We start from the raw sequence: 10,146 nt of genomic DNA on the forward strand, positions 1-10,146 counted from the left end.
TTCAAGGCACTTGCTTGATTGAAGGGATCTCAGTAGCTAAAGCTGACCTTGAACCTGATTCTCCTGCCTCTGCCTCCGGTGGGCTGGGATTACAAATGAGCACCACCAAACCAGGCTTTTGTTTGCTCTTGTTTTGGTGTTGGTGCTGACGATGAAACTCCCTGTAGGCTTTAGCTGTGCCCCAAGCACAGGCGGGCACTGGTGGAGAGGACTGTGAGGGTTCCTGGCAGCTTTTTGTTGTTGTTTTGTTTTTGTTTTTCAAGGTAGAGTTTCACTCTAGCTCAGGATGACCTGGAATTCACTCAGAGTAGCCTCAAATTTATGGCAATCCTCCTACCTCTTCCTCCCCAGTACTGGGATTAAAGGCGTGTGCCACCAAACCGAGCTAATAACATTTTTTTTTTAAAGTTCCAGCCTGGTGTGGTGGTGCACATCTTTTTTAAAAAATATTTTTATTTATTTGAGAGGGAGGAAGGGGAAGAGGCAGAGAGAGAAAGAGTGTGGGGGGGGGCACACCAGGGCCTCTTGGCACTGCAAATGAGCTCGAGACACATGCATCACCACGTGCATCTTGCTTAGGAGGGACCTGGAGAAATGAACCTGGGTCTTTAGGCTTCATAGGCAAGCACCTTAACCACTAAGCAACCTCTCTAGACCTTTTTTCTTTTCTTTTTCTTTTTATTTTTTAAATCATTTTATTTATTTATTTATTAGATACAGGGGGAATGGGGGAGAGTGGAAAAGAGAATGGGCATGCCAGGGCCTCTAGCCACTGCAAACGAACTCCAGACACATATGCCACAATGTGCATCTAGCTAATGTGGGACCTGAAAAATTGAACCTGGGTCCTTAGGCTTCACAGGCAAGTGCCTTAACCACTAAGCCATCTCTCCAGCCCCCCTTTTTTTCCTTTTTTAAGTGAAGGATCAGAAAATTTATTCATGTCAACAGCGACTCAGGGAAATAACTTACAAAGTCTGAGTATTGAGCTTTAATAGCTCAGAATTTTTATAGACAGTTTGACACCATCTTGACTTCTTTGTACTATTGGTGGGTTACAAGTTTCCAAGGTTACATGATTTGGAGGCAAAAACAAAATCCTTTAGCAGTAAGTCAATGATAAGAAAGTACAAATGTGGTGGCTCATGCTTTTAATCCCAGCACTCAGGAGAGGTAGGAGGATCGCAATGAGTTCGAGGCTACCCTGAGACTACATAGTGAATTCCAGATCAGCCTGGGCCAGAGTGAGACCCTGCCTTGAAAAGCCAAAAAGAAAGAAAGCACAAATATAGGTTTGGAGAGATGACTTAGCAGTTAAAGCACCTGCCTGCAGAGCCTGAGGACCAAGGTTAGATTCCTCAAGATCCACATAAGCCAGATGCACAAAGTGGCACATGTGCCTGGAGTTCATTTGCAATGGCTAAAGGACCTGGTGTGCCCATTTTCACCCCATATATCTGCCTGTCTCTCTCTCAAATAAACAAATAGAAGCCTTGTTGAGGGTTTTTATTTTATTTTATTTATTTGAGAGAGTGAGAAAGAGGCAGCTAGAAAAAGAGAGAGAGAATGGGCACACCAAGGCCTTCAGCCACTGCAAACAAACTCCAGATGCATGCACCACCTAGTGCATCTGGCTTATGTGGGTTCTGGGGAATACCTGGGTCCTTTGGCTTAGCAAGAAAAAGCCTTAACCACTAAGCTGTCTCTCCAGCCCTTTTTTAAAAATATTTATTGACAACTTCCATAATTATAGACAATAAACCATGGTAACCACACACACACACACACACATTCCTGGCACTGTTTTTTGTACTGGATCTTGCAGTTGCTCTAATCTGAACATTACACAATGTGAACACATGCTGAAATGACACACTGCACGCTGAAAGTGCATACTATTGTCAGTAGGGGGCTGACGGTGTTGCTAAGTGGTGGAGTACTTCTGAGCATGCACATAATCTGGCTTCCACCTTTAGCAACACAAAATAGATGATTGATTGATAGATGATAGATGATGATGATGATGATGAAGATAGATAGATAGATAGATAGATAGATAGATAGATAAATAGATAGTAATAATGATGATAGATAGGTAGGGAGAGAGAGAGAGAGAGAGAGAGAGAGAGAGAGAGAGAGAGAGAGAGAGGGAGGGAGCGAGCCTGGTGTGGTGGCATACAATTATAATCCCAGCACTTGGAGGAGGATGGAATCAAGAGGTGAAGGCCAGTCCAGGTACACAAGACGCTGACTTAACAAACAAAACCACAAGGGATGGGGCTGCATCTCAGTTGGTCAAGTGAATGCCTGCCATGTAGGAAACCATGGGTTTGAGCCCAGCACTAACTGGAAGTGCTAAATAAGTGGGGTTTGGTGATACACACCTATAATCTTAACACTCAGAATGCTAAGGAAGAAGGGTCTCTGCAAGCTCAAGGTCAACCTGGTCTACACAGCAAAACCATTTCTCAAAAAAAAAAGAAAAGTTCTTCCCGGTTAGATGACGGCATACTAGCCATACTAAAGCAGCCTAGGGAAGGAAATAAAACAGAAACAAAGCAAAATACACTCTTCTACTGAAAAGTGAAGGTGTATAAGTTTTTATTAACTATAGCACATAAGCAAGAGAGATCAAGATCTTCCAGTAAGGAGGAAACTGGCCAGAATCACACCGAGGGGCCAGCAGTGCCGAGTCACAAGCCCACGCAGAGCGGCAGGAGCAGAAACAAGGTGAGGGGATGTTCCACTCAAAGAAACCGGAAAGGGAAGATACCAGAGACCAGCTGAGCAGCTGCTAAAGGAGATACAAAAGCTGAGCATCTACAGTACACCCAGGCACCCTGCAAAGTCTCCCATCCCCCAACCGTCAGGGCCATGAAGTCCAGAGAACTCATTCACCCCACCAGCAGCCCAGCACCAAGAGGGATCAAGGTGGGCACTCAGCATTGGTGACATTGGAAACCATCCAACAAGGTAACAGGGCCTACTTATACAAAGCCAGATACATAGGCCTGCACTGGAAGTGCTAATCTCTTTCCACGTCAGGAAAGATTATGCATTACATTTGACTGATATATTCTTGGTTGGCTTTACCCTTCTCAAATAAGCTATATTTTGGTTTTGACTTTGTTGCCTTTGACATTTCGTGATTTTTAGGACCTTTGTCTTTTTCTTTAGTCACTATTGGGAGCAGGGACTGATTGGCTCCAGGCCAGTTAACAGTTAACAACCTTCTAGTTAACAGGATTAAGAGTGTAGGGCAACACACACCCTTAGGGACTTTGGCTTTACTAGATTATCTGTTTAGTTTAATCCCCACACTTGTGTAAATACTCTGTGCTGGTTTTGATTGAATGTCTATATTGCTTAGTTGAATTTTAGAATTTGCCAGTAATTTTCTTCACCTAGTCTACTACAACACCTGAATAACAGGCCAACTGAACACCTAGGGTTACTGCTGTTGTTTCTCTTGGAGTATTAAAGCTATACCTGACACCTTAAATTCCTACACTGAAGATATATAAAGTTGGATTTATATGGCTACGAACACTGCAGATAATTAGAAAACCCAAACATCAAATTAACTCCAGATGCAAACATCTCTACATTATAATACAAGAAACACAAAAAAATCAAGACAATACAATCCCACCAAAAATTATAAATCTATCAGAAATGACCTCCAGAAAGACTGCTTTAGATGAAATGCCTGACAAAGATTTCAAAAAATGATTATGGGGCTGGAGAGATGGCTTAGCGGTTAAGCGCTTGCCTGTGAAGCCTAAGGACCCCAGTTCGAGGCTTGGTTCCCCAGGTCCCACGTTAGCCAGATGCACAAGGGGGCGCACGCATCTGGAATTCGTTTGCACTGGCTGGAAGCCCTGGTGCACCCATCCTCTCTCTCTCCCTCTATCTGCCTTTCTCCCTTTGTCTGTCACTCTCAAAAATAAATAATGAACAAAAAAATATTTTAAAAAAATGATTATGACTGAAGCGTTGGCTTAGTGGTTAAGGCACATGCCTATGAAGCCTAAGGATCTAGGTTCAATTCTAAAAATCCCACATAAGCCAGATGCACAGAGTGGCACATGTGTCTGGAGTTCGTCTGCAGTGGCTAGAGTCCTGATGGACACATTCTCTCTCTCTCTCTCTCTCTTTAATAAATAAATAAATAAGTCTTTTTAAAAAGTGACTATATCTATACTCAAAGAAAGCAAAGAAAACCAAACAACTCCTGAAGGAACAAGGGAAACCAACTTAATGAAATAAGTAGGTCAATACAAAACATGAGTAAGAAAATAGAAATAATACCAATCAGAAAGACTAGAAATGAAAAATAGAGTAAGCCAAATAGAAAACTCTGTAGAAAGTCTCACCAGTAGAATGGATCAAGGAGAAGACAGAATATCTAAACTAGAAGACCAGGTGGCAGGAAGAGGGGACGTAGTGGGAAGAAATTGTATATATGTAAGTAGAAGACTAGATTAATGGGGGTGGAAAGGCCTATGTGAGTAAAGGTGTGTGTGGGGGGGAGCTAATCAAAATCTAAGAGGGTATAAATAAGTCATATGGAAACCTACTTTTTTAGACAATGTAACACCCACAAGCCATAGATTGTTACTAGAAAATTGCCAGGAAAAAAAAGAAAGAAAGAAAGAAAATTGCCAGGGATGGGATACCTCCCAGTGACTTCTTGGCCAGAGAGGCCCCTGATACCCCCAAAACATTACAGGCCATTGCCGAGGTTCTTGGTTTCCCATCAGGAACAGATGGTAAGACCCTATTGCTGAAGACTCCACATACTTGGGCTGCAAGGTCACTGAGAAATCCTGCTGGAGCTGAGCTGAAAACCTCCTCCATGTAGACTATCTGATAGAAATCTGGAAAAAGCTACACTCCATGCAGTTCAATGGGAAAGAGAAAAATCACCAGTGGACACTGCAAGCCTTAAATTTGGCCAGCCAGGCCAAATGAGCCAATGGGTGCAATAGTTATGGTGAAGCCAAATGCTCTCTAATTCGACTGGAGGCCTGCTCCACAGGTGGGAATACATGCCTGATATTGAAACTCTATGAGGGAGTAATCATGACCCCCTAGGGATGTAACATCTGCTGCTGTCCAGCTGAATGTACATAGTATGCTCATCAAACTGCCCAGTAAGCACCTCCCTTAATGTTCATGCTCATATATTAATATATTAATGCTGCTCTCACTTTTGGCTAAAGAAGCTTCTCTTTTCAGATGGTGGTGACCTTGGGATGACTCAGAAGGCCCCTTGGTGCTGAGAAGTGGTGACAGAGGAGTGTTCATCACTGAAATATCTCTGCCACACCTTCCAAAGCTTAGGGTCCATTGCAGAAGAGGTGGTAGAAAGAATGCAAGATCCAAAGGAAGGGTAGGACTCCTTACAACATGCTCCTTCAGGCACAAAATGGCCTGGATATCCATGACCCCACTGTGCCTGACACTATCTACACAAGACCATCAGAACAGGAGGAAAAGATGATGACATCAAAATAAAAGACAGACTGATTGAGAGGGGGGAAGTGTATGATGGGGAGTGGAGTTTCAAAGGAGAAAGTGTGGAGAGGGAGGGAATTATCATGGTTTATTGTCTATAATTATGGAAGCTGTCAATAAAAAAGTAAATCAAGCCAGGCATGGTGGCACATGCCTTTAATCCCAGCACTCAGGAGGCAGAGGTAGGAGGATCGCCATGAGTTCAAGGCCACCCTGATATGACAGAGTTAATTCCAGGTCAGCCTGGACCAGAGTGAGACCCTACCTCGAAAAATCAAAAAAAAAAAAAATTTTAAAGAAAACAAACAAACCCACCCAGCAAATGTGTGTATATATTCAGCATACCTGAGGCACTAGATTCAATAGCCAGCATACACAAACAAACAAAAAAAAAATAGTGTTTATTTAAAAAGATAAATTTAGCCAGGCATGGTGGCTCACAACTTTAATAATAATAATAATAAACACTCTGAGAATACAGCATAAATTCCAGGTCAGCCTGGGCTAGAGTGAGACCCTACCTCAAAAAGCCATAAAAACAAACAAAAAAATTAAAAAGGAAGATAAGCTGAAGGAAATTTTTTAAAAAGGGGGGAATGGAGGGACTAAAAGAAAAGATCCAACACCTGCTCAAGTGCATTGTGGAGCTGGAAGACTTCTGAGCAAGAACTCAAATTGCCCTTTGACCAAGTGTTACTGTAATCTCAGGACCTAGGAGGCTGAGGCAAAAGCAAGAGCAAGAGGACCCCCATGAGTGTACCACCAGCCTCAGCTACAGAGCAAGGCCTTCCTTCAAAAAAAAAAAAAAAAATCCAGGGCTGGAGAGATGGCTTGCCTGCCAAGCCTAATGACCCAAGTTGTGTTCCGCAGTACCCATGTAAGCCAGACGCACAGAGGGGCACATGCATCTGGAGTTCATTTGTAGTGGTTAGAGGCCCTAACGTGCCTATTCTCTCTCTGTCTCTCTTCAAATCAATAAAATTATTTTTAAAAAGACAAAAAAAAAAAATCCAGTCAGAGAGATGGCTCAGCAGTTAAGGCACCTGTCAGGTTCGATTCCCTAGTACCCACATAAAGCCAGATGCACAAAGCGGTGTATATATCTGGAGTTCATTTGCAGTGGCTAGAGGCCCTGGCCCACCCAGTCTCTCTGTTTGTCTCTCTCTCTCATTCTCTCCTCTGTCTGCTTGCAAATAAATTTTAAAAATTAAAGTGTTTATTTTTATTTATTTATTTATTTGAGAAATAGGCAGGTGGGGGGGGGGGAGAAAACGGTTGTGCCAGGGCCTCCAGCCTCTGAAAACAAACTCTAGATATATGCATCCCCTTGTGCATCTGGCTTATGTGGGTCCTGAGGAATCAGACCTGGGTCCTTTGGCTTTGCAGGCAAGAACTTTAGCCACTAAGCCATCTCTCCAACTCAACAAATAAATAATTTTTAAAACTCATTAAAAGGCTGGACGTGGTGATGCACGCCTTTAATGCCAGCCCTTGGGAGGCAGAGGTAGGAGGATCGCCAAGAGTTCAAGGCCACCCTAAGACTACATAGTGAATTCCAGGTCAGCCTGAGCTACAGTGAAACCCTACCTAAAAAACAAAAACAAACAAACAAAAAACTCATTAAAAGAAGAAAAGTGGTCCACTACTCCTAGCCTCTTTTTTTTAATTATATTATTTTTTTTTTTTTTCTTTTTCAAGGTAGGGTCTCACTCTACCCCAGGCTGACCTGGAATTCACTATGGAGTCTCAGGGTGGACTCGAACTCGCGGCGATCCTCCTACCTCTGCCTCCCGAGTGCTGGGATTAAAGGAGTGCGCCACCACGCCCGGCATCTTTTTTTTTTTTTTTTTTTTTTTTTTAAGAAACAGTTATGCTGTGTAGACCAGGCTGACCTTGAACTTACAGAGCTTGCGCTTGCCTGCGAAGCTAAGAACCTGATGAATCTGCAGGGCCCACGTAGCCAGACGCAAGGGACGCGAGCGTGCACTGTCGCACATGCGCACAAGGGGGCGCAGGGCTCGCGTTCGTCCACAGCGGCCGGAAGGTCCTGGCGTACCCATTGTCTATCTCTCTGGCTCTTTCTCCCGCTCTGGCTCTCTTTCCAAAGCTAAAATACAAAAGTGAGCCGGCAGGCTGGAACCGAGTGGCAGAGACCCCCTTGAGCGCCCGCGCTCCATCCGCAGCCTGTGAGCCAGCCAGGAGTTCGTGCCCAAGAAAGCGCAGGCGCCGAGCGAGCCGAGTGAACCACCGTGAGAAAGCGCTTGTCCCCGCCTGGGTGGCACCACTGAGCAGAGCCGCCGAGGTCAGCTGGTTGGACGCAGGGGTCAGTCCTGCCAGGAGGCGCTGGTGGGCACAGTGGACGCCACAGCTCCTTAAGGCAAGGAAGGCTCTGCCAGAGCTTGTTGACATCTAGTGGAAGCATGCCCTTTGGCCTGCTGGCCCCTGTCAGGATGCTGCCCACAGGAGCAAAGTCACAAGGTTGTTTACAGAGCACGGTGCTCGGTGGGCCAAGTCCCAGCCGCAAACACCCCTGGGGCCACCTTGGAGTTGTGTGCAAACCCAGTGGGTGCTTCTCCACCCAATAGAGCATGGGCTTTCAGAGGCTGGCATGGAGGCACACCTCTGGGAGACAGAGCTAGGAGGATTGAGAGGTCCAGGCTAGCCTGGCTGCATAGTGAGACAAACTGTCTCTGCCTCTGTCTGTCTGTCTGTCTGTCTGTCTCTCTCTCTCTCTCTCTCTCTCTCTCTCTCACACACACACACACACACACACACATACACACACACAAACGGCAAGCTGGAACCAGGTGTGGTGGCATACGCCTTTAATCCCAGTAGGAGGACTGTTGTGAGTTCAAGGCCAGCCTGGCACTATGGACTGAGTTCCAGGTCAACCTGGATTACAGTGAAACCCTACCACAAAAAAAAAAAAAGTTAGAGAGAGGTTTAGCTGGTACTTAGCACGCTTGAGGCCCTGGATTCAATCTCTAACATGAAAAAAAGGAAAAACCCAAACAGACTCAGTAAATCCTTCAATTATACTCAAATTTTAGGGTTTTTTTTTTTTCTTTATATGTGAGCAGAGAGGTGAGAGTAAGAATGAAATCACGTCTTCTTGCTGCTGCAGAGGAACTTCAGACACCTGAACTCTTTGTGCATCTATTTTATGTGGGTACTGGGGGATCAAACCATAACATGTAGGCTCTGCAAGAAGCACCGCCATCTCTTCACCCCAAATCTTACTTTTTTTTCTGGTTGTTTTTTGTTTTGATTTTTTGAGGTAGAATCACTAGCCCAGGCTGACTTGGAATTCACTATGTAGTCTCAAGGGTGGCCTCGAACTCATGGTGATCCTCCTACCTCTGCCTCCAAGTGCTGGGATTAATGGCGGGCACCACCATGCCTGGCTTCTAGGGGCATTTAACTAGATGCTGTGTGACTCTGCCCAGAGATGCCAGGATCAGCGGGGAGGTCATAGGTTAAAGGCGAGTCTCATGTGCCCCTCAGTAGCGTCTCCTAGTCTGTGGGCCCCTTAGAGTAAGACTGAAAGTCCTAGTTTGCGTTCCTCTTTAGTTCCCCCTTACCACTTCTGCTTGTGCCCTACCAGCTTCTGGCACTACGTCACCAGCCACCCACAGCATGGCCTCTGAAACACGCATGCTGAAAGTGAGGTAGGTCTGGCCTTAACTATGTATGCAGCAGGAAAGGGGACTCTACCGGACCCCTCAGACCTGGCATAGCCCGCCTCTGCCACTCTCCCCTGTGTGCTGTGGGGACAGCTGCTTCAGCTCCTTGAACAGCAATTTCCCTCGTTGGTGAAATGAGATCTTTTTTTTAAAAAAAAGTATTTTATTGTTGTTGTTATTATTATTATTATTTTGGTTTTTTGAGGTGGGGTCTCACTCTAGCACAGGCTGACCTGAAATTCACTATGTAGTCTCAGGGTGGCCTTGAACTCACAGCAATCCCCCTACCTCCCAAGTGCTGGGATTAAAGGCGTGTGCCACCACGCCCGGCTATCTCCAGCCCTATTTTAAAAGTATTTTTATATGAGCCAGGTGTGGTGGGACACACTTTTTTTTGTTTGTTTGTTTGTTTGAGGTAGGGTCTCACTCTAGTTCAAGCTGATCTGGAATTCACTATGTAGTCTCAGGGTGGTCTCGAACTTACAATGATCCTCCGACCTCTGCCTCCCAAGTGCTGGGATTAAAGGTGTGTGCCGTCACGCCCAGCAGTGCACACTTTTAGTACCAGTACTTGAGAGGCTGAGGTAGGACGATTGACATGAGGTGGAGGCCACCCTGAAAATAGAGAGTGAATTCCAGGTCAGCCTGAGCTAGAGTGAGACCTTACCTCAAAAAAAAAAAAGTTCTTTTTAATTTGCTTTTTGTTTAAGAGAGAGAACGAGAGCATATGAATGTGCCAGGGCCTTCTACTGCTGTAAACAAACTCCAGATGCATGCATCACTTTGTGCATCTGGCTTTTGGGAATGGAACCAGGGCCAGCAGGCTTTGCAAGCAAGTGCCTTTAATTACTGAGTCATCCTCCCAGCCCACTTCACCACTTATTTTTATTGGGCTGAGGTTAATTAATAAGAAGTTGAGGACAGGAGCTGGTCATAGCAG

The sequence above is a fragment of the Jaculus jaculus genome, chromosome 13 (assembly GCF_020740685.1).
Source record: "Jaculus jaculus isolate mJacJac1 chromosome 13, mJacJac1.mat.Y.cur, whole genome shotgun sequence".
Taxonomy (NCBI): Eukaryota; Metazoa; Chordata; class Mammalia; order Rodentia; family Dipodidae; genus Jaculus; species Jaculus jaculus.